The sequence below is a fragment of the Camelus bactrianus genome, chromosome 1 (genome assembly GCF_048773025.1).
Source record: "Camelus bactrianus isolate YW-2024 breed Bactrian camel chromosome 1, ASM4877302v1, whole genome shotgun sequence".
Taxonomy (NCBI): Eukaryota; Metazoa; Chordata; class Mammalia; order Artiodactyla; family Camelidae; genus Camelus; species Camelus bactrianus.
The window spans coordinates 72,577,498-72,604,406 of NC_133539.1; the positions used below are offsets into that span (position 1 = coordinate 72,577,498).

Genomic DNA, 26,909 nt, shown 5'->3' on the forward strand with positions numbered 1-26,909 from the left:
GACTCAAGTATAGCAAGTCAACGATTTGATTTTTAATACTCAGATAGGGCCTTCTGAGTTCATATCTCTATTGATAATAGATGAGGTTTTCTGGCTCAGTACTTTAGGCAGACAGCAAAAGGATTTATTGAGTATGGCAGAATCCTCACTCTTCAGTGAGAATTCTACAAAGTTTGTTCCACATATGTACACCATGTGATGGAGGATTATATATTCTCACATAAGGCTTCAGCTCTTGATCACTGAGGAATTGATAAGACTAGTAACTTACGGGAAAACTGTTGTGATCCCATTTAGAGACTCTCTTCCGTGTGTCCCATAGTCTGGTTGTTGCCCAGGATGCCAACTTGGCTTTCCGTCCATTATTGCTAATGATAGAATTGTTCTAAACATTTGCCCACATACTTGCAAATAATGGAGCTGTTAAGTACTGAGTCCTTTCCAGTTGATTTGTGTAAAAGGCTTTGCTTCTGTCCATTATGCTCTGTGAAATGTTGGCTGTCTGCTTTATTTGACTATCTCTTGTTAGACTGAACTTTTCTGTCTGCCACAATTAGCATCTTCTGCAGCTATGGGAGCAATGTCCTAAATCCTTTACACAAAGCAAAGTATGGGCTGAAGACCAATGCATCAACATTACCTGGGGGCTTGTTATATACATAGAACCTCAGGCTCTGCCCAAGAACTACTGAACTAGAATTTGCAGTTTAACAAGTTACCCAGGTGATTCACATGCACACTGAAGTCTGAGGAAGATTGTAAATTTTTTTGATTCAAAGATTTGCTTCCTGCTGGGAGTGCTAGCTGAAAATGGATCTTCTTTTGACATTTCTTCTAAAACAGCATTAAACACTCCCCACTCTCAACAGTACTGAGGTGAAATCAGAGGCTGAGCTGTACCAGCCACAAAGAGACATTAAGCAAAGATGTAGAGACTGCCCATGTGTTAACTGGTGTTCACAGGACAACTCAGTGGTTCCACATGACCCAGTGGACTATCGGATAGTTTTCTCTACTCTATACATCTTACTGTTATCATTTAGGGAAAATTCTACATTTTGTCTTACATTGCAGTTATTTTTATATATGACAATTCTCCTAGATGAAAAACTTCTTGAGGGTATATATTTATATATTTAAATATAAGTACTCATATTTATTCCCTTCACATCCCTAGCCCAGGGCTTTCATCATACTAGGAGCTCAACAAATGATGACTGCATTAAATTGGTAACATTTCCGGTAGATGTAGTATGTTTAAGAGGGTCACAACATCACTGTTTCTAGGGAAAATGAAAAGGAACTTGATAATGACCTAACACAAAGCACCGAGGGGACAGTGTGCCTTGGTGACTCTAGGCATTTGGGTCACATTCCAATTGCTATAGGCTGGTTGAACTTAATCCTATTACCAAATAGGCCAGGTCCTCAAGTCAGTTATGAAAAATAACATAATTTGGGGGCATCCTTTTAACTTTGGGCCTAGATATTCATCCAAAATGGTCCCAAGAAAGGAAGAATCCCCAAGAGTGGAGGAGATATTATATTAAGGGTTTTCATGAATCTGTTAATCCTTCTAAGAGGTAAGAAATACCAAAGTTGCAACTTGGGAGTATGAGGGGAAAGGGTTTGCTACATGTGGAGAAGAATGACAATTTGGGAAAGAATTTTATTTGTGCTAGACATTGAAGAATATATTGTGCTTATTCAAATATTAGTTACCAAAAATATCTAGATCTTTCAGTAGAATTATTGATTGTAGAAAACTTCTAAAATTTAATCCAATTCAGATTTTCTAATTCCTGGTTTACCCAATAGATTATGCAGATGAAATGTTGACCTTTGGGGAGTATGAAATAGCCTATTTATATCTATATGAAGTTTTACAAAGTTTGTGAAGGGTAACACAACTCAGCCACAGTGCCCTCACATCCAGGTTTATGCAATATATTGGTAGTGGAAAAACTGGAAGTGAAAATTCTGTCATGCAATATTATGAACACACACTGGGGAAAAGAAACTAAGCATAAACAGGCAAATTGGTTTCACCTCAAGATAAAAAGCATGAGGTAAGATGACAATTAGAGGCTTATTCAAATTACTGCATACATTATCCTAAAAAAAGACAGATGACCAGATGAGAATTTTTATCCTGGTTTCACAGAAGTATAGGTTTCTTTTAAAGAAAGAGTTATAGTTACAAAAAGGAGTAGTTAATAAAGTGTAAAAGCTGCACTAGCTTCAGGGCACGAAATTTCATTTATGGTTAAAGGCAAATTTGTCACTTAATTAGTAATTCTGACACAGGTAAAGGGGAAGACAGCTGCTTTTCCAGGCATTTTATGCCTCACTGGTCCCCAGTAACCAGATGGCATTGTTGTTGCTGATGGATGAACCAGAGAAGATGTGGGAGAGGATCCACCCCCCACCCCAACTCCTTGAAATAACAAACTTGGATTAGAAATCTCACAAGGAGTAGGCTTTCCTCTGTGGTTACCCAGCCAGGTTGCAGTGGGGAGTGGTATTGGAGCTGAACCAGAAACTGCGCCTTTTACCCCTACAACATGTCTTGGGAGAACCTGAATTTTGTAGGTAAATGAGCAGCTGCACACATAGCCTTCTTTTGTTTAGAAAAACTCCCAATTATAGAATTATTCAATAATATTACACGTTTTTAAAACTAAAAAAATTCCATCCATTTGTCTAGCATTTTAGAGTTTTTCCACTTGCTTTTTCATCTATTATTTTACAGAACCCTCACATTAACTTTCTGGAGTAAGGCAGAATTGGGATTATTATTTCCATTTTTCTGATTGAGAAATCGAGGTTCAGAAAGGTAGATTTATTTCATCAAAGTCTGCAAAGCTAATTACAAACCTAGGACTAAAATCTAGCTTCTAGATTCCCACAATTAGTGCTTCCTCTAACTAATGCAGACACAAACAGGCAAAAATAGATGAAATGATTATCAATCTCACTAGCAATCAGGAAAATACAAATCAATATATCAAAATTTTTATCATCAATTTGGTAAAAAGTAAGAAATTTAATGTTCACTGTTTGCAAATATATAGAGAAACACACTGTTGGTATAAATAGACGCCATTTAGAAGATTTTCATATACTAACATAGCAATTCCACTTCTAGTAATCCATTCTACAGAAAAACTCACATTTGTACATTAAGATGTATGTACAATAATGTTGATTGTTTATATTAATAAAAAACTGCAAACAACTTTAAAGCCCCTAATTTTAAAGCCCACTATTAAATAAATATGGCATATATATTATGAAATATGATACAATTATTTCAGAAAGGACAGAGATACATATACTGATATGCAAAAAATCCCAGACACATTAGTAGATAAATAAAGCAAATTGCACAAAAACATATACCATTTATTTTTTAAAAAAAAAAACAGTATATGTGCATATGCATCTGCATAGAAAAAAGATTTGCGAGAGAACAGACCAAACTGAACATAGTGATTAACCGTAATGAGAAGAGTGATATTGTGGGATGGGCAGATAAAGAGGAAATTTTACACTTGGTCTCTATATTTCTATATTAGTAGACTCTTTTAAAAGAATCTGTTTACGCATTATTGTAAAATTAAAAATGTTTCAAAAGAAAAGTTAACTTCCCCAGGGCTGCCTTCATTTCTTGCATCCTAGATAGCTGCTTCTCCCACATTTTCTGATTATTGGAGCCATCTCTGAGTCCTCGCTGGAGCTCAGCAAGATGTCTCCAACCCTGCATCTCCAGTATCTTTAGGGAGGGGAGGAGCCTGACACTGACATTTCAGGATCATCTAGAATTTCTGTCATTGTGCTATGGTGGATTTTTACCAACCCAAATATAGAGTTTCACACTGATTTTTTTTAACATTTGCAAGACCAATGATTTCAAAATACTTTTCACAACAAATTATATTCAGAAGCCCAATGCATAAGAAGGCAAAAGTTTATTTAGCTCCTTTGATTGAAGTTGAGGGGAATGGAGGCGTCTTCTCAACCTCATCACCTATCCCTCCAAAAAACTGCCTCCAAAAAACTCCTAAGCCTCCACAGAGCGGTTTGAAAATCACTGACATTGTGTCATTTTATAAGAAACAAGAGTCTAGCGAGCAAAGTGATTCAGCTGAGATTACACAAGTCCTCAACGTACGGCCAGTCCTTGAATCCAGATACTCTGAGCTCAATTCTTTTGGCCTTCCCAAATTGTGGTTCACCTTCAAGGCAGCTCCAATTAACCCTGGCTTTCTAGACTTTTCAAAAACAGCAAAGAGCATCTCTACAAATGTTTTGGTTTCTTCCTTGCTTTTTCTTAAATATCATATTTCATCTTTGCTTTTTCCCTGATCGTTTTCTTCTATTCTGATCTTACAGAGGTGACTCACTGCAGACATGATAAAATATGAATATTATAGAAGCCTCTCATAGTGTTAAATAGGTAAGGACTGAAAGTTTTTAAAGGAGTTCCTGTTGTCATGGGCTAGTGAATCAGGCAAGTCATAGCTGAGACATTGCTTAAAATTTTTTCCTTAATAACAGGCTTAAAACACACACACACACACACACACACACACACACACACACACACACACACGCACCCTACCATTGCAAGCAATTAGTGACTCTTTCCAGCAGATCTTATTCCTTGAGTCCAAATAAATCATAAACTATTTAAGTTCTAGTTTTCACAACCTTTTATAAATGTTAGGCACAATTCTCAAACAGTTTCTATGACTAACTTCTTTTTTTTAAGGACACATAGTTTTTAATATTTCCAGTATATCTGAATCAATAAGACACCTTTCCACTTATAAAAACTTTACTGTTGGGGTTTGGGGAGAATCAGTGAATAACACCGGTTTATCAGGCCATCTGGATTTGGAATCAGTAGAGAAAAAGATATAGGACACAGACAAATGAGACCTCAAAACATCAGCTTTAAAACTGATGAAATCTGGACTGAAAGTCATGCCTTTGGGTGCAATGGGCCTCCTAATACTTCACCTGAATTAAATTTATCCAGTTAGTCACTAGCATGGCAGGCCTTTTTTAAGGAGGTGAGGGACAGTGGGGTGCAGAGGAAACAGCCTGCATAATAGAAAAGCAGAGCAAACTGTCTCTTTTCTGCTGTTAGGCAGCAGTGTCTGTCACCAAAATTCAACTATGATTAACTTTTAAATTACTTTATTTCAAAGAGCTCCACTGGGTAAAGACTACAAAGTAAAGTTTACTTTTTTTGTACTATTTTACTTTAGGAGATGGAAAGGTAAAATTTAGTATCTTGTGCATTTTTAAATATCTAGATGGTGGTCATACTATTCTATATTGAGCCACAATGATTCAGTGTTTAACACCAATAGTTGGGGCATAGAAAACCTGTGGTGTGCAAACCTCCTCAGATCCTAAGGTTGGTGAGTAGGGCAATGAGCCTTTAACTAGATTAACTGATTAGGCTATTCTCATCCAAGGTTACTAATTTTCACCCACACTGGAACTGTATGTGATTCACAGGTTTACAGTGATGCTTTCAATCTATTTTCTAGTTGATAAGCAAATTATTTAGCATATAAACTACCCTTAAACATCATCAAAATCAATTTTTTAAACAATTAAAATAATGAATATTCTAAGACGAGGATTTGATCTGTATCAAGTTGTAAAGGGCCCCATTAACTGTGGCTGGTTTGACTAAAACAAGTTAATCCCATTAAGATGAGCATGCTTAATATAATTAGCTTTATTGTATCAGTCTTTTTTCCCCCAGGTTTATTGAGGTGTTCTTGACATACAGTACTGTATAAATTTAAGGTACATAGCATAATGATTTGACTTAACATAAATTGTAAAATGATTACCATATGATATAAATCTTAATATCATTATTGTGATCATAATTATGATTTATTAAGTGCCCCTTGCTAGTCTTTGGGAGTAAAGACTAAGACCAACAATGTCACTGTGCTATAGCGGACACATGGCCAGGAGGTAGAGAATGTAGTTCCAGCTTTAACACAGGCCTTTCTGGAATCCAGTTTCCTAATCTATGAAATAGTGCGGTTTGACCAGATTAATTTTACTTAATCTGACTTATCTGAACTTCTAAGAATTCATAAAGAAAACAATGAAAAACTGGGGTTCATTTTCTGTATTTCAGAAAGTCTAAATGAGATGGCTTATTTATATTAGATGAAGTCCTACAAATAACTTAATGCTCTGGCCATCTAATTATTATATAACTATATTAATTTTAAATATTGCTGATTAACTATTGATCTTAACTGTATTATATATTATAGTTTTACATGAATAAAAGTGAAGAAATAATCTATTACTTAGTAAATAAAATCTGCCAGGAAGAAAAATTCAGAACACAAAGTACATGGAATGTTGGAATGTTTCTTGGTGGTGAAAATTTGGAAACCTGTAAGATTCTCAGGCATCTCCTAAGAGGACCCTTAATGATCCCTGACTTCTAGTATTCATGCCCTATGTAATCCCCTCCCCTTGAGTGTGTGATTTATTGACTCCATGCTAATGAACAGAGTATGGTAGAAGTGATGAGACGTCACTTCTGAGATTAGGTTATGTAAAAATTTCGATTTCCATCTTGCAGGCTCTCTTTTGAATCATTTGCTGTGGGGAAAGCCTGCTGCCATGTCATGAGGTGACCCTGTGTAGGGACTCAAATAAGTAAGTTTGGAATTAGTTCTGAGGCCTGCCAATAGCCATGTGAGTGAGCTTGGAAGTAGATCCTCCCACAGTCAAGCCCTGAGATGCAGAAAGCCACAAAAACACCTTGGTTGTTGCCTCATGATAGACCCTGACGCCAGAACTACCTAGCTGAGCCATTCCCAGATTCCTGACCTATAGAAATTGAGATAATAAATGTTTGTTTCCAGTCTCTAAATTTGGGATATTCTGGTAAGGAATTGATAGCTAATATGGACCTTTCACCTTTCCATGTTTTAATTTTCAAATACTTTAAAGAGATTTAAAATATAACAGGGAGACAGCTAATACAAAGAGAGATGGTTGCTACTAGAAGTGGGGAAAATAAAGGAGGACAAATAGGAACAGGAAATATCAGGCAAAGGGAAGAGCTGCCCTTGAATACTACAGAACTCTCCTGACTTCTAAAGAACTTGAACGAGTCCAGTGACCCATCATTATCTTTCGTGAAGAATGAGAGTTATTTTTACTTCTGAGATAGTTGGGTGGGGATTGTGGTGGTAGTCACAGAGAGCCTCTCCCTTCTTGCATCTCCCCAAAGTCAGAACTTTGGCCTTAGAGTTTCTCATTAAGTTCTCCTTCAAGGGTCACTAAGCTTCACCACCTCAGTATACATACAAAATATTAGCTGTGTTATCAGCATTATTAGTATGATTATTATAAAAGATGACAGAGGAAGAGCAGAAAAAGAAAAATTCTGTGAAATTAAAACAGAAGTCTCTAGTTATTTAGTTTTAAAATTATGTTTATTATACATTTTTAGCCTTTATTTAGAAAATGCATGAGGGAGTAGGAAAAGGAGAAGGACAGAATAATTTTTAAAAAGTAAAAAGAGAGGGAAAAATAAAGAGAAAAAGGGGGAGATTCCCAGTCAGGATAGCTTCGGAAGTTTCTATTTACTTCACTCCAAATACAGAGCAATGGTAGATAAAATGTGAAAACAGAAAACTGTAGAGACAGATACTAATGAAAACTCAAGATAAATATCACTGTAGACAAGTGGGGGCTGACTTCATAATCCTGGACACTCGAGACCTAGAAAGAGGCAGTGGTATGAGTCGTCCTGTGGGGAAATGATTCCATCAAATAAGCAGTCACAGTCAGGAACTGGAATGGGTAGTCACCTTCTTGATCACTACCAGAGGCTCTGGCTTTACCAGGCATCAGATTCCAGCAAGGTGGGGAGCAGTTTAGTAAGAGGAGGGTAGCACAGAGGAAATCTACAGCCTTGTTTATCACTATGAAAGAAGAGCTCTGAAATGCAATTATACAACTTAGTTCTGAAGTACGAACTTGGGAGGTAGATAGAAGCAACCTCAAAACTGCTAGATGAGGATTGGTAAATACCTAGGCAGAGAGAGAGAGACAGAGAGAAAGAGAATGAGAGCAAGAACCATAAAAATATCAAGAACCATAAAAATATCAAGAGCCAACATTTGTTAAACTTTTGGTATGTGAAAGGCACAGAGAATGCTTTATATACATAGAATATATGACTTGTGCATTATCTCAAGAACTCTGAGGTAGTCATTATTTTTATTTTTCTTGTAGTTGTCATCATCATCATCATTAGCATCATCATCTCATCATACTAATGAGGAAACTAAGTCACAGAGAGGCTAAATAAATTGCCAGGATCACTTGGCCAAGGAATGACAGAACTTAGGTTTGAATCCACGAAGTCTCAGCTGACAGCATGCACGCTAATCACTTCACTTTCTGTCTTGAATGCAAAACTCACTTAAAATCTTTCACTCAAATGAACCTACAAACTATATTCCAAATTAATAATCTAATTCTATAAAAAGCAGGAAGATAATTAATTGAGACATGAATTCAATACAGATGGAATTAGTCTGAAAAAGATTTTAAAATAGATATGTTTACAATGGTGAAAGAAATAAGTGAAAAATAACTTTTTTTTTAAGAAAGCAAGAAATTTTGAAACAAAAGCAGGAAGGAGTAAAATGGAACAGGTGGATAGGAAAAGAGGTTGATTAGAAATCTTAGAAATAAACTACATAGTCACGACACAATGACTTTAAATCCACAGTTAAGTATCCAAAGCTGGATGTACCCTCTCACTGTATACAGCTAGAAAACTGGACAAAGTATATTAAATAATTGTTCTCAGATCTTAGACAATAGGCAACACAGGAACGATCACTGGGAAGAGGGAAGTATATGAAGTTTGCTTGGGAATTTCATTGGCTTTCTTTCTAGAGACACTTTCTGTTCTGTGGCACAGAAATGGGAAACTCGAGAAGAACACATCAGTCTCACTGAGCTGAGGAGACAGAAAACAAAGTTTCTGGAATTTGAAGCAGCTGGAATTTTCAGAGCAGAGTACAGAGAGGGAAGAGCTGTACAGAGAAAGAGCTCTAGAGATCTGTATATGAGTTCCCTTGAGTGGCTGGATGACCAGCTACATATTTGAAAATGGACAAAGAAAAATTTCTAGTGAAATATCAGCTATAAAGGAGCCATAATAGGGGCCAGGAAATATTTGAGTGGAGGCACACAGAGCAGAGATTTCCTTAAACAGCCAGGGAATTTAACAGTGATTCCAAAAGGGATGCACCTTAAGCCTAGGGCTAAGTAGCTTTATAACAAAGGCTATTCTGGACCCATGCTAAAAAAGCCTAACAAGCCTTAAAAAGACCAGGCTTATCGCTAAGTAAATGCCCTACAAAACAAGACTCAAGTCTTTAAAGGAAGAAGAAAAAATCCAGACACTCGACAAAATCCAGACAATCAATATGACACATAAAAATACTTTTCTAGTCATCAAAAATGACAACACTTGCAAAGAAATAGGAAATATGACCCAGAACCAGAAAAAAAAAATCAGTTAATAGAATAGATGCAGAAACGACAAGAGATGAGGACATTAGCTGACAAGGTTGTTTAAAAGCTATTATAAATACACTCAGAAGTTGAAATCAAAATATGAAAATAATAAAACAAGAAATACATAATGGAGAAAAGATAGTCTTTTCAATAAGTGGTTCTGGGAAAACTGAACAGTTACATGTGAAAAATGAAATCAGAACATTCTCTAATACCATATACAAAAATAAACTCAAGAAGGATTAAAGACCTAAATGTAGACAATAAAACTCAGAGAGGAAAACATAGGTAGAACACTCTTTGACATAAATCGTAGTAGTATCTTTTTGGTTCTGTCTCCTAAAGCAAAGAAAATAAAAGCAAAAATGAACAATGGAACCTAATTAAACCTAAAAGCTTTTGCATAGCAAAGGAAATCATTGACAAAAGGAAAAGACAGCCTACTGAATGAGAGAAAATATTTCCAAATGATATGACCAATAAGGGGTTAATATCCAACATATACAAACAGCTCATACAACTCAACATCAAAAAAACAAAAGACCCGGTTTAAAAATGGGCAGAACTGAGTAGACATCTTTCCAAAGAGGAAATGCAGATGGGCAACAAGCACATGAAAAGACCTCAACATTGTTAATCATCAGGAAAATGCAAGTCAAAACACAATGAGACATCACCTCACACCTGTCAGAATGGCTAGCATCAGAAAGAACACAAATAACAAATATTGGTGAGGATATAGAGAAAAGGGAATCCTCATACACTGTTGGCAGGAATGTAAATTAGTGCAGCCACTGTGGAAAACAGTATGGAATTTTCTCAAAAAAATAAAAATAGAGCTACCATATGACCCAGCAGTTCTACTCCTGGATATATACCCCCCGCCAAAAAACCCCCCCAAAACACTAATTTGAAAAGATACATACACCCCAATGTTCATCACGGCATTATTTACAATTGGTAAGATACGGAAACAACCTAAGTGTCCATCAACAGGTGAATGGATAAAGAAGATGTGGTACATATATACAATGGAACACTATTCAGCTATAAAAAAGAATGGAATTTTGCCATTTGCAGTAATATGGGTGGACTTGGAGGGCATTATACTAAGTGAAATAAGTCAGAGAAAGACAAATACTGTATAATATCACTTATATGTGGAATCTAAAAAAAAACCCAAACTAGTGAATATAACAAAAAAGAAGCAGATAGAAAACAAACTAGTGGTTACCTCACTGGTAACACAGGGAATATAGCCAATATTTTATAATAACTATAAACAGAATATAACCTTTAAAACTGTGAATTACTATATTGTACACTTGTAACTTATATAAAATTGTATAGCAACTATACTTCAATAAAAAATATATAAAGAGTATATTATTTTCTAAGCACTCATCTTTATGAGATCTATTTTTTTCTATTTTGATTGTATCCTATGTAACCTGCCAGATGGTAAATTTTATAAATGTTTCATGAGTACTTTTTAAATAGACTAATCTGAAAAAACTGATCAAGAAAATGAAAAGATAGGGGCACAAACTAAAACAATATTAAAGTCAAAAGAGATATAATTACAGACAGATTTAAAAAAAATCTTGTGACTAATACAAGTAGCTTTAAATCAATAACTTTGAAACCTTAAATAAGTGATTTTTTATAAAGATTTAAATTATCAGAATTGACTCAAGTATAAATGGAAAATTAATTTAATAACTCTCAAAGACATTAAATAGGTAATAATCTCCAATTCCCAATCTTCCCACATGTACTTAGTCTCAAATTCATGAGGCTTTCATAATTTCCTAAAGTTTCATCAAATATTCAAAAAGATCTGATTAGCCATTATGCCATTGTAGAGATTTCTGTGTTATGATTGGTGGTCCATGCACATAATAAAATACTTCATTGGAGATGAAAATGTTAGGAGCCCCTAAGCTAGCAGCACCAAATTTCCAGGTCTCCTGGATTTCCTAGTGCACTCATGCTTTCTTCTCCATTTCTTTGCCAAAGTCATTTCTAAAATCCTCTAAAACACATTTCATTGTAAATGACTGTTAGCGTAAACTACTACCATATCAGCTGGGGATGATTCTTCAACAAAAAAATGTTTAAGCATCAACTTAGTGGGGAGTATCTTTCACTAGGGGCTCCTCTGGATCCCAGTAATCAGAGTTGATTTCCTCTTCAGTATGAGAATAACCTGGTTAACCAAGAATAAAATAAAATAAAATCAGAGGTTAAAAATATTAACCAAGTGTCCATTTATTAGGCATTTTTTCTAATAATCAAAAATGATTAGCACATTAATTTCCAGAATTAAGTGTTAGGTTTTGATTTGCATTTCTCTGATAATGATATTGAGCATTTTTTCATGTGCCTATTGGCCATTGGTATGTCTTCACCAAAGAAATGTTTGTTTAGGCCTTCTGCCCATTTCTTGATTGGGTTGTTTTTTGTTATTGAGTTGCATGAGCTGTTTGTATATTCTGGAAATTAAGCCCTTGTCAGTTGCATTAGTTGCAAATATTTTCTCCCATTCTGCAGGTCGTCTTTTAGTTTTGTTTATAGTTTCCTTTGCTGTGCAAAACCTTGTAAGTTTGATTAGGGACCATTTGTTTAATTTTGCTTTTATTTCTATTGCCTTGGTAGACTGACAAGTGTTAAGTTTTGAAGTACTTGGAAATATGCAGCAAAATCCACTTTGGAATCAATATACTGATCTCTACTTTTCTTTTAAGTGTTCATATTATTATATTTGGATAGTAAAAATTACTCTGGTAGCATGGCCAAAGGATGTCTCCTGGTTGCTTTATCCAATACTTTGGGTACCTTGTAACACTGAAGTAGTATCATGATGGTTTGGTATCATGGTAAAATGGGATTAAGAAAAATCACCACGAATGTCATGGAATCCTCAAGGGTTATTAAAAAGAAAGGAGATCCCCTCCTTCCCACATTTTCCTTGGTATAATATTGAAGAGTTCCTGATTTCCAGTTCTATGAAAATGTGAAATGTAGAATTGGAAACTATAAAATCCATAATTTCTAGACATATACTTTTGATTGTGTTTGGTCTGAACTGAAAGCACAGAGCATGTACTGAATCATTCAAAAGAAACTGAAAATTGCACACTCCAGGCACACCTTTCAGTGGTCTACGTCTGTCGTTACAGTATTAACAAAGGCTCTAGGGATGCCGGCAGTCGTATCTACCTACTTTCTTGGGAAGAAAATCTAAAATTAAAAGACTTAACAAAAGACTATAAGATGGATGGAGATTGTTGTGAAGGAAATGTCCTGGATTTCTTTTTTTATCTGTTGCCTAGGAGCCCAGAACCTAACTTACACAAAATCTTTCCTGGATATACTGTTGCTAATAACCCTAATTGCAAGTCAGGTAAGACATGCAAATTTATCTTTTTTGACATTGTGTATACTTGGGGAGCATATAAGCTCAAACTAAAAATGAAATGCTGGGACTGGATAAAACAAAGAATTTTTTTTTGGTAATGGATATGCATGATGAAGGTAAAAATAAAATGAACAGGTCACCTAAAGCAAAACAGATGAAAGAATACTTAGAGTTCATAAGAAGTTTTCTTGCAAAAAGATCAAACAATAGTTGAAAGTATATTTAAAAGCTGCATTGTGGTAAAACTTTTAAAATTCTCCTTTAGGTATTCCATTTAAAAACACACATTAGCTGTTAGGTTAGCATCAAATATGGAAATGTCAAAATGACCACAGTCTCAGTAAGGATAAAAGGAAAAACAGGGACTTGTTGTAAAAACACATTGTTAACTATATTTGCACCTCTGGTTCACTGACCTTGAGATTATAGGTCTTTTTTCTTTACCTTCACAGACAGTTCCATCCGCTAAGAGAATGAACCCCTAATGTTTGGCTAGGTGTGCCTGGGAGTTTTTCTTTGAAGACATTATGTTCCATTGTAATTGAGTCTTAATTGGACCTATCTCCCTCATTCTCAGAGAATCCTGAACATCTTTTAGAAAGTAGATTTCCTTTTAAACAAAAGTAGTATAAAACAACCGCAACACAAACAAACATATGAAGCAGAACTCATTTTGAAGATTTTAGTAACTATGGTTTAATTTTTCAGAAATCATTTAATTACCTTTTCTTCAAGGAGACAAGGTAGGGAAATCAACCAACTTACACGGATTTGAATAAACCAAGAATTTCTCTCTGCTGGTTTATATAGATCTAAAAGGACATGAAGTGGATATATATCTTGGAGAAATTATGTTGGATAATATGACGCGTTCAGAAGACTTCTAGGTTTATAATTAACAATATACTTACATTTGAAATGTTCTCTTTGGGCCCCACTCTCATCTCTGACCATGTGTTGGGCATCTGGGGTGGAAAATTAACCTAAGCTTCTCTTCTAAACACATCTTTATATTTGTGTTAACCAAAATATTAATTTATTAAGTATAAGTTTCTAAATTTTCAGTCAGTTTAAAAAAAATGAGGGACAGATACCCATACCCTGATATACTGCAATGCCAAATGCATCTCTCATTGTTTTCCCTCTTGTACTTCCTTATCCCTTCTCTGTCGATTTTGCTTTTTACTAACAGATGAAACAGGGTCATAAATTAACACCATCAATTTCATTTCTTCCCTGTGACCTCTCCATTTGTCTAGCATTTTTATCAACTGGAAGTGATAAGAAATCCAAACTTAAAAAAGTCACTTTAAAGTAGCAGTAATTTATTCACAACTCAGACTCTGGGTTCTTTTATTTTAAAATACAAAACTCACCATCTGAAACACACACTATGTGACAGACATGTCACTTCCCTAAGTTGTATTCTAAGAAAACCTACACCTGTTTTAACTGGCCCTCTCTTCTCTGACTGATTTGAAGGTTGCTACACATGCCAATGATGAAGTGACATGACCAAAGCTTTCTAGGAACACTGTTGCTGTATGTAGCAGATTATTATTCTAGGGCTATTTTAAAGGATACTGAGTAAAAATAATGAAAATAAATGAAATAATTTAGGAACAAAAACAACCATTTCTTGAGTACCTACTTTGTACCAGATGTTTTATACACATTTTCCCATTTAACCCTAATAATAACTTTATAAAATATGCATTATTACCTTATTTCATAGCTCAAGAATCAGAGGTACAGAGGCGTTGAGTAATTTGTGAAACAGAAGAGCTGGGATTCAAACCCAGCTATATCTGACTCTGGAGCCCATGCTCATTCCATGTGACAGACTTATTAGGAGGAAAGCAGTGACACATTTTATTTTTATCAGTGGGGGAGTCATGTGGATCAGCCCAGTCCCTGTCATTGGATCTCACTTTTGCCAAATAAGTCAGCAAGGATAGGAATGATAGTTTGAGTGGATCAGCCCAATTATGAAAAGGAAATTACTGTACCAGAATATTTACATATCTCTAGAGCACCAATATACAATGTTTACTGTTCATAGACTTTTAATCTAACTTAACTTATATATTTAAGAAAAGAACACCTAACATTTTAGGAACTTTCATATCATCTGGTGATTATCTCTAGCCTATAATGAATGAAGAAATTTTATATTATGTTTTTGGTTTGATGGAGAGAATAGGACCTGTGGACTCACATATCTATGTTTTGGAGATATTTTTCAGGAAAGATACTGGGACAAAAGAAAGGGAAGAAGAGAAACAAGTCCCACAGAAATGATCTTGAGTGCTCACACATTCTCCTTAATATTCATATGGCAGATGTTTAGTAGGCGTTTGTGGATCAAAGAGAAGTTTAGAAAGGCAAAGAAAAAATGAAAGGAAGCTCTCCTGCGCATATATCCAGAGGGAATCTTAATTCAAAAATATACAGGCACCCCAATGTTCACAGAAGCACTATTTACAACAGCCAAGACATGGAAACAAACTAAATGCCCATCAACAGATGACTGGATAAAGGAGCTGTGGTATAATTATACAATGGAATACTACTCAGCCATAAAAAATAAGATAATGCCATTTGCAGCAATGTTGATGGACATGGAGAATGTCATTCTAAGTAAAGTAAGCCAGAAAGAGAAAGAAAAATACCATATGATATCACTTATTTGTGGTATCCAAAAAAAAAAAAAAAAGACAAATGAACTTATTTACAAAACAAAAAGAGACTCACAGACATAGAAAACAAACTTATGGTTATTGGGGGGAAGGGGCTGGGAAGGGATAAGTTGGGAGTTCGAGATTTGCAGATACTAACTGATATATATAAAATAGATAAACAACAAGTTCATACTGTATAGCACTGGGAACTATATTCAATATCTTATAGTAACTTATGGTAAAAAAAGAATATGAAAACGAATATATGTACCTTCCTACATGACTGAAGTATTGTGCTGTACACCAGGAATTGACACAACATTGTAAACTGACTATACTTCAATAAATATACATTTATACATATAAATATATACACAAATAAATATATATTTATATATAATATAATATAAATAATATAAATACATATACAATAAATATATATATATATACACAAACACAAAATAAAGTATCTAAACCAGCCCTCTCAATACTGGTCACTTAAGAAAAAAACTTTTAAAGAAAAAAAAAAGAATGAAAGGAAGCTTATAGGAGAGGCAAGGATACATGGTGAGACGGTCAGGAGGAGTTTGCTGTTGCTGTGCAATTAATATTCTGAATTTGTGTCTCTACCACCATTGTGACTTATTGAGCATAATTATGTGATATAATGTGATGGAGGGGATGTTTAGAAAGTAAATCTTAATTATTACATATTTATTTCATTAAACATTTTCATTAAGCTTTAATGTCTAGGACATTGTGGTAGGCACTTATTGGATGTGAATTAAAGGAGGTACATATTCTGGTTCCACCTGTCAAAGACAGCTCCATGGAGCACACGAAAAAGACAAAACAAGTAATTAACATTTATTTTGGTGGTCCTCAGGGCATAGATATTGTATAACAGGATGCATATACAGGGCTTTTTCCTATTTTGGGAAGCAAACTATCTCTTTTTTCCTTCCACAGACTTAAATTAGAAACTCTGTTGAGAATACTAAGAGAACCTGTAATTCAAGCAAATACTTTTAACAGATATGTAAATGTAAGTTAGTTCCTCACTTGAAGTCAGATAAAACATTTTTTGGAAAGAGGACAATAAACTTAATAAGGTGTTATATAATACGTAGAATAAATATTAGTACAGTATATGAACCTAAATGACAGCAACAAATTATAAAGGTTAGCATGCAATTAAAATCGCTAATGGAACACTGTATGGAGAGAATGTGTTCATTCTTAGATCAGTCAAAGAGCAGCTATTTGGTGTCAGAGCTACCACTTGAACTAATGACACCTTAAACTTATTTTGAAACACTCTGTCATGTGATAGTTACAATTTACGGGTATCTTCAGTTCAGTCTTTCAGCATATGTTGTATATGCTAATAAAATGTGCCCTCAAGGCAGGATGGTCCTCATGGCCAGAGTCAACAGTCAGATCTATGCTTAAGTAAATTTTTCTGATGTCAAACTTACAGACAGACAACAATAGTAGTATATCTTCTAGTGACTGGCAGGCCAACAGTGCTTTAGATTTCAAACTTAGGAACCAAAAGCTACCTGAAATTTGTCAGTTAAATTGCTCCTGCTGCCCTGAGAACTATAAGCTCTGAGTTTTTGTTTTTTACATGGTTGTGCTTTCCTGGCTATGCTCTTGGGCATATGAGTCTATCAGTCAATGTCATTTACCTCATCTTCCACATGTACAAATCTTACTCATCTTTAAAGACTTAAATTAAATGACATCTTCTCCATGAAACTCTCCTCCAGCTCTCTCAGTTTAAATTAATCTTTCTGTTCTCTGAACTTCCATTGCATATATTTGTACTTCCATTAGCACTTTTCACTATCTACATCATAGTGTTATTTGACTATTATATATTTTGCATATTTTAAACTATGTATATATAAAATATATATCATATATATTTGCATATGTGTTTTATCCCTTATTTTAGACTAATAGAGGAAAGAAGTGTCCCAGATTAGGTATGGAAACAAAGGGATGCCACTTTTGGTGTACCGGCTAGACATGGACATATACTGAAAGTTTACCACTCAAGCAGGAGATATTTGAAAAATAATGGAATGACTTTGTAGTCTTTGATGACTGGCAATAGAGTTGCCCTTTCTATGTGTAATTCAAAAAGTTGACATCTGTCAACTCTCTTGGTGAATGAAACATTCACATAAGTGAAAGGTTTCAAATTCATGCCCACATTTGAATAGGAAGAAAGGAATAATCTCCTGTATTCAAGGAGAAAATAGTTCATAGAGTTCATGGTAGAAATGGAGAGAGAAAATTTAGTATTGATACTGGAACTGATCTACTCATCATTAGAAACAGGGAGCTTTTCAGTTTCTATGGCCGTGGAGGTGTGCCACTCACTCCTCCATCAAGAAAGAAACTGCCTGAGAGTGTAATTAGCAGACAGCCTTCAGATGTTGCAACTTTGGGATCCACCACAGTTTTCAACTCCAAGTTCATGCTCTTTTAGGGCTGCTCACAGCCAGTAACAGCACAGGAGGTGTTCTGTGAGCCAAGTACTACAAAACCAGGTCATTTCTGACCCATGTGGGACTCCTCTAAACTTTGCACTGGGGTTCCCCATTGGCCTGACTGGAACTTTCTTGAGCTACACTGCAGTCAGAGGCTCATCCAACCCAATCCTCCTTCCTTTCCTCTCTTCTTTCACAAGTGTCAAATCAGCATTGTGATACAAAGGCTTTTCCTTCCTACTATTCACAGCAATTTATTTCCTCTAATACATTTCTTGCATTCTATCTTTGCATTTGCCTTTGCCAGGAGTGTCTGAACTGACACAGCTTCAGACTATCATGTTGAGCAACCAGCATGACAAAATTGGATCCGAGTAACCACACTCATGAATTTAGTCATCTATTCAATTTATTTTACAAATATTTTTGAGCATTGACTATATGCCAAGCACGTATAGTGAGTGTCCTAGATACCAGCAATATAGGAATAAGTAAGGCAGACAAGATGTATGTTTTGAATAGAATCTACATTTCTAAGGAAATTAATTAAATAATTATTGTTTTTTACTTATCTTTTATCTCATAAGGTTGTATAGCTCATGATTATTTCTCAATTCTTAGCAACTTGATGTCTCAAAAGATTTCTTTATGTCCTTGGCCTTTCCCTCCCTCCCTTCTTCCCTTCCTTCCTTCTTTCTTTCCTTCCTTTCTTTCTAGCTCTCTTTCCCTCTTTCTTCCTTTCCTTTTTCCTTCCTTCCTTCTTTTCATTTTCTTCTTTCTTCCCTCCCTCCTTCCATCAGAATAATTAATAATCTATGTTTCTGATGAAAGAAAACCTATAGATGGTAGTAGATTTGGAGACTGTACTTTAACCTCAATGAAGGCAAAGCACATACTCTCAACTTGGACAGGATTAAGGAAGGCTGATAAATTATCAGCACACAGCAGTGGAAAGAAGGAGGAAATCTGGGCTGTCAAAATATGTGGTTGGCTTTTTATTGGAGGGGTTGGTTTATTTCATATCCCAGGGAATTTTGCAGGTAGAAAAAAATTCAATACTATGTTTCTTTCTTATTGTCAAATTTGGATCCCAAATTGGGTATTGTCTCACCACTGTGATATATTGATCTAGTTTTAGTATTACTGGAACCAAATTATATATCAAATCAGTATTTAATTTTAATTAGTAAAGTTACTTAGAGGTTTTCTCTACCAGACATCAAGGCATCAAGTTTGCTCAATTAATTCTCTTCTTTGGGATTTTGGTCTGATTATTCATTATGTAACACATCGTCCACCCCTTTAAAAAATTTTTGTTTGTGTATGGTCATAAGGCCTGATCAGCTGATACATGCTTTTTCTAGTTTGTTATTATCTGTGGCCACTGGTGTTTTTCACTCCTTGTTGTTGGTACTGTAATTACCTTTTATGGATCTGTATGACTTATTCAAGTTTCTTATGTTCACTCTTTTCTGTTCACATAGATAGAAACAAGTACATTAAAAATACACATACAATTGTAGAAGTAAGAAAAAGTGCCCACTTATATCAATATTTCACTACTTATTAACATAAATAAAAATACCATTTTTGTATTAGAATTACTTTTGTATACCTTTTATTTTTATTTTTTTCTTACTTTAAAACATTTGAACCCATGGAAAATTCACTACTCTAATTAGAAATAAGCTATATTCTCTTGGTGCTTTTTCTTGACAAATCTGTATTGCTCCAGCAAGTAAAAACAGATTGCCATTACAAGTTCCCCCAAGAAGTTAACTTGCTATAGATTTGTACCCTTTCAGTTAATGTCCAACATTCAAAGATTTTTACTGAAAGAGCTCTTCTAAATAAGAATGTTACAAAGTAATAGTTCTAAAAGTACATATTACAAATGAAAAGGGAGGATAGACACATTATTTTGATATAGCCATTATCAAAAGTACTAGAAAATGTCTACAAAAAGGTAAAGACACTCTGCTTAAAAGCCTCTAGATGCAGAATTCTTTGCTCTGGGAGATCCTGCTGAATTCCACTTTCATAATATTTGATTTGAAAAAGACCCAGATTCTCTTATATCTGATATCTAGAACTATCATAATCTAATATTACCATAAAATCAAGTTTTTATTGCCCTAATTTTATTCTAATCTAAGAAAATATTTTTAAACATCAAGTACATTTTATTTATTGAAGCACTTTCATGTAGATTATATCTCAAGTTTTTGTCAGGAAGATAAGGTAAATAAGGAAGAGCTTACAAAAAAAATCAATTATCATTCCCCTACACCACAACAACAAAGTGGAAAATATAATAAAAATGCAAAATCACAATAGCAATAAAAAACTAAAGCACCTATGAGCTAATATAATGAATGCACAAGATCTTTATAGAAAAAAGTAAAGCTTTAAGAAAGGTATTATAATTGGATACTCATATAATAAAAAAGGAATCTTGATACATATGTTACACTCTACAGATACACACAATATAAATATAAATGTAAAAGGAAAAACAATAAAGCTTCTAAAATAACTGGAGAATTTCTTCATGACCTTGAGGTAGCTAAAAATTTCTTAAATAGGACATTAAAATACTATCCACAAAGGAAAAACAAATAAATTGGACAAAATTAAAATTAAAAACCCTATGCATCAAAAACCACTATTGAGAGAGTGAAAAATAAGCCACAAACCTGAAGATATTGTAGTACATGTATCTGATAATGACTTATATCCAGAATATGTAAAGAAGTCTTATAGATGAATGAGACAAGACAATTCAACCTCCCCAAAATGGGCAAGTACTTACACAGGCACTTCATGAAAGAAGAATGGTCATCAAACTTACAAAAAGGTGTTTAATTTCATAAATACCAGGGACATGAAAACTAAAACCACAGTATGATACCACTAAAGACCCAACAATATGGCTAAAATGCAAAAGAGAAAAAAGCAAGTGTTGACAAAGAAGTAGAATGACTAGAACTCTTACGTGCTGCTAGTGGAATGATCAATCAGTACAACCATTTTGGAAAACTTTTGGTAGTATCTACTAAAACTGACTATAGGTGAACCAAAGCTGAAACAGGCAAAAAAACCCCACAGCTCAGCACTTCTAGTCTTCTACCCAACAGAAATGCACATATTTGTTCACCAGAAGATATTTATAGGAATGTTCATTGCAGCACTTTTCTTAGCAGTCTCAAACTGGAAATAACCCAAATACCCATCAACAGTAGAATAAGTAAATTGTGGTATATTTATACAATGGAATACTACATAGCAACAAGGTACACTCAACTGTATACAACAGAATGGATGAATCTCACAAAGATAATGCTGAGTGAATAAAGCCAGACTCTAATATTTATTGCATGATTTCAGTTTTATAAAGTTCAAAAATAAGCTAAATAGAAATCAGGACAGTGGTTATATAGGAGACGGGGGAGAGGGATACACAATGACTGGGAGGATAGGTAAGGGTGGCTTCTAGAGTTCTGATGTTTTTTGATCTGCATGCTGATTAAACAAGTGGGTCTACTTTGTGAAAATTTGTCAAGGTGTACACTTACAATCTGTACACTTTATGTATATTATATCAATTAAAAATTTAGATGAGAAAGAAAAAGCAAAACATACTGGATTCCAGATCTCCAAAGAGGCAGAAATAATTTTTAACTTAAAAATCACTAAAAGGGACATAAATGAAGACCTAAAAAATTGGTGAAATATGTTTATGGATGGGATAACTTAACATTAAGATAACTATCCTCCCTAAATATGTAAATGCAATGTCATTCCACCAGCATTTTTTTGAGGAATTCAACTAATGCATCCTAGAACACATACTGAAAAATAAAGATGCATGAATACCCAAGACAATTTTGAAAAACAAAAGCAGAGGGACTCCTTATCAAATATTATGACATACCACAAACAGTAATAAAAACAGTGTGTTTCTGGAGCAGAAGCAGACAGACTAATGGGATACTAAAGAAACAGACCCATTTATATATGAGAAGTTGATAAAGAATGGATTGTTTAATATATAATTGTTGGGAAAACTGATTCACTGTAAGTATAATAATTAAGGTGGCTCCCTACCTTAAATCAAATAAAAAGGCAAACTCTATATACTTGAAATACCTAAAAATAAGCTATAAGGCAAATAGAACAACATGCAGAAAAATGTCTTTAGGAAAAATGTCTTTAGATTCAAAATGCATAAACCATAAGGTGAAAAACTGACTAGAAGAGTTTGTACAACAAAGTACAGCATAAATAAAGTTAATGGATGACAGACTTGGGAAAAGATACTTGAAAAGTCGAAAAGAGGCTTATAAACTAGGATATACAAGGTACTCTTGGGGAAAAAAGATAGGAAATCCAATGGAAAATTGGGTGAAGATTATAAATAAGAAATTCACAAAAGTAGAAACTCAATTTGCTAACAAATATATGAACAGAAGCTCAACCTCAATTAGTAAATAGAGAACTATAAGTTAAAACAAACCCAAAACACAAAATATCCCTTTATAGCTATTACATTGGCAAATATTTTTAAACATTAGATAGTACCAATTGCTGGTGAGGATATGGAGGAAACAGGAATTCTTGTGAACTGTCATGGGTAGGGTAAATTGTTATAATGATTCTGGGGAGCAATTTGGCAGTACTTAGTGAAACTAAGTGTATGTGCATATAGTATGATCTAGCACTCCACTCCTGAAAATATTTCCCAGAGAAACCCTTGCAAAGGTCCAAAAAAGGATTAATGAGAACATTCATCATATAAACAGCAGGAAGTTAGAACCAACCAGTGAGTTCATCACTGGAAGAATGGTCTATATACACAGTAGGTTCATACCATGGATTATGTAATTAAAAGCAATCAATTACACATAAATACAGGTACATGGATAGATCTATAAAATCACCAATGAATGACAATTAAGAACAAGAATGACCTCAAAAGAATAAAAATAGACTTATCATATGATCCAGCAGTCCCACTCCTAGGCATATATCCAGAGGGAACCTTAATTCAAAAAGACACTTGCACCCCAGCGTTCATAGCAGCACTATTTGCAATAGCCAGGATATGGAAACAACCTAAATATCCATCGACAGATGACTGGATGAAGAAGTTGTGGTATATTTATACAATGGAATACTACTTGGCCATAAAAAATAATAAAATAATGCCATTTGCAGCAATGTGGATGGACCTGGAGAATGTCATTCTAAGTAAAGTAAACCAGAAAGAGAAAGAAAAATAGCGTATGATATCACTCATATGTGGAATCTAAAAAAACAAAGACAAATGAACTTATTTATAAAACAGAAACAGACTCATGTACATAGAAAACAAACTTATGGTTACCAGGGTTGGGGGGAGGGAGTAGAAAGGGATAAATCGGGAGCTTGAGATTTTCAGATACTGACTGGTATACATAAAATAGATAATAAGTTTATACTGTATAGCACAGGGAACTATATTCAATATCTTGTAGTAGCTTATGGTGAAAAAGAATATGAAAACAAATATATGTATGTTCATGTATGACTGAAGCATAGTGCTGTACACCAGAAACTGACACAACATTGTAAACTGACTATACTTCAATAAAAAAAGTAAAAAGAACAAGAATGAGATCTACAATAACACAATACTATCTTGTAATTAAAAAGCACAAATTTAAAAAGCATACAGATATAAGTCAGCCAGAAGGACAAATGTCATATGCTATCACCTATATGTGGTATCCAAAAACAAATGAATAAATAAAACAAAACTGAAATAGACTCACAGAGAGTACAAACCAGTGGTTACCAGTCTGGAGAGGGAAGGGGGAGGGACAAGATAGGGGTAAGAAATTAAAATATACAAACCACTACTCACAAAATAAATATGCAACAAGGACATAAATGCACAGCACAGAGAAATATAGCTACTATTTTATAGCATCTTTAAATGGAGTATAATCTATAAAAGCATTGAATCATTATGTTGTACATCTGAAACCAACAGAACATTGTAAATCAATTACACTTCAATAAATAAATAAATAAAAATAAAGGAAATAATAGCAAATACAAAAATAAAACAAATTTTTAAAGCACATGTACAAAGCAACACTGTACAATTTATAAAGACATACACATATTTAAGAAATTATACCAAATACATCAGTGAGTGCCAGAGGGTGTGTGGGATAGGAAGGGGGCAGTGGGATTACTATAAAGTAGAAAAGAAGTAAAATGAGTAAAATAAAATGAGAGAGGCCTTGAGCAGCCCACTGATGACATCATGCTATGAACTGATTAGAAGTTTTGAGTGACTCAACTCCCTGTTCTCGAAGTCCCCTTAAAAAAGCTCACCCTCATGAAAAAACCAAGTTACAATAATATAAATTAACCTACAAAAAAAGTTGATAGAGGTGCTTAATCAGCCCTCTACTGATAACTTTTAACTGGCCAAGCTACGGCTAAAGAGAAACTTGATTTTACACAGCTTTCACAGCTTCTCAACATCCACATACCTGCAAAAATGAGAGAATTTGTATATCCTTCCGTGTGAGTCCTCGTGATTCATTCAGGCTGTAGTTTAAGTAGGATCAGCATGAGCAAGCAAAGCACGATCCAAAAGGAGGAAGAAGCAAGATGATGTTACGGAAGTATCTTTCTGCAGTCCCTTCTGTCGTTGTAGGGCCCAGGGGAACCTTTCAACGTAGGTGCTTGGCAACAAGTCGGCTGAGATAGGCTGACCTTGGAGCTTTCGTAGTCTCTCCTGTACAGCACTGGTCAGGTCTACACAAGCCTCATCAACGCTGGCACATTCAATAACAGCAAAACGAGCTATTCCTCCATTACTTCCACGCTGGTTTCCCGGTACTTGGGGAGGTTAGCTTTCACGGACTTGTGCCAGTAGAAGATCTGAATATAACTTCTTAGCATCATCTGCCCACATATTTCTAATGACCCCAAAGTACGAGCTTCGTAACTTACTTCAACGATTCCATAACCCTTTTATGATCTGTCCCGTCAACTGCACAAGGATTATTCCTCAAATGAGGATTTTGCCGCGGCTCCATGTGAACCAAAAAACAGCCCAAGTCCACTAGAGCAACTACCGGGTCCTGTTCGTTTCAATGTGACAAACACCCGGGCAAACTGCAGCCCGTGGGCGCTGCCGATACCGGGCTTGGTGTCCACCAGAGGGAAGATGAAAGGGTCTTGAGTATCTGTCCCCTTTCCGGGAGCTGGAGAGTCACTTCTGAGAGAGATTTATTCCCCATAATGACGGAGAAAAGGACCAAAGGCCGCAGACGACTCTTGCCAGGGAAACGGCCCGCGAGCCGTGTGGACCGCCCTCCTGACAGGGATGAAGGGTCGCGTGCACCCGCGCTCGACGCCGACGTCCGCTGACGCGCCTACGCACCGCGGCCCTTACGTCTCCTCGTACGTCTTCTAACTTCTGTTTCCCGGCTGTGAAGAATTCCACCTTCTACAGACTCAGCCTTTCTAATTAACCAGAATTGTTATTATATATATATTTGCTTCGGATGCTTGAATCATCACGGCTTGTGAGTAGCATCTCTCTCAGCGGGATCTGTTTGTTGTCTTTTCAGCACGTCCTGCCATCGTAGGAAAAAACCGATTTTCTATAACCATAGGAGGTTACTACCATCACCATCCTAATTTTTTTCTGTCCTAAGACATGACTTCTGGTACCTTGCAAAGAGTCCTGGTTCCTTTGAGTGTAATTTGGAACCGTAATCTGTGCTTTATGAGGGCTCATGATGGCAAGTTGTGGACACGGGTGATGATTTCTGCTGTTGTGGGTAGAATGCTGTTAGTGGCAGGTCTGGGAAATACATTTTTTTTTGAGCGTATGAGCTTACATCAGGTTTTTTTCTAAATTAAAAAATTTTAATAATGTAAGTTTTCATGCTGCATTGGCAGTATGAACCGAATTGCACAAATGGGTTTCATAAATCAATGCTTGTTTCTGTTCAGAACCAATATTCTCTGAGATGGGCTACCTTGGAATCTGTGATTCGCGCAGCAACCCTTCCCCTTTCTTTGTTACTAACACTCCGGTTTTGCTTCTGGGGACTTCGCTTCCCTCCTTCCATATTGTTCTGGTGGGAGAGACATGTGCACTGTCCTCACACTTCTTGGACACATGTCTGAGGTAAGACTGTTCCTACCCTCCCGGGAGTTTAAGTCTTCAGTGAGTGTACATTGACACAAAGCACTGAAGTGGGTCCTTCCAATGGCCAAGCCCTGAAGAGAGTCTTTTAATACCTCTTTCCTAATTTCTTGGAGCATCTTGATCCTGTTCTTCCCAAGGCCTGATTGTTCACTTTTTCATTAGAGTCTGTAGTTTATTTAATTTTTTAAAGATTATTATTGCTATTTTGCTTAAGTTAACCAGAGTTGGTTTCAGTCACCTACAACCAAATAATCACTGATGCAGTCATCTTTGTGGGTGGATATGTGGGCTTCCAGTAGCTTCTAGTGTAACTATGTTGGATGCCTCAGAATTTTTTTTTTTCAGAAAATTATTTGCATGATGACTTGATCAGTTTATTTAGAGAAGGTTTCAGTCAGTGACAAGGGGTCTGGGAAAAACGTGAGTCCTTTTTATTTACAAAACAGGTTGGTTTTATTTTTGAGACACATTTTGTTTTTCTATTT

At 35.2% G+C, this 26,909-nt stretch overlaps 1 pseudogene; it reads right to left on the reverse strand.

The window, feature by feature from the left end:
- Positions 1 to 25,504, reverse strand: part of LOC123611640 (DNA polymerase eta pseudogene) — a 64,832-nt pseudogene extending 39,328 nt beyond the window's left edge.
- Between the last annotated feature and the right edge of the window lie 1,405 nt (positions 25,505 to 26,909).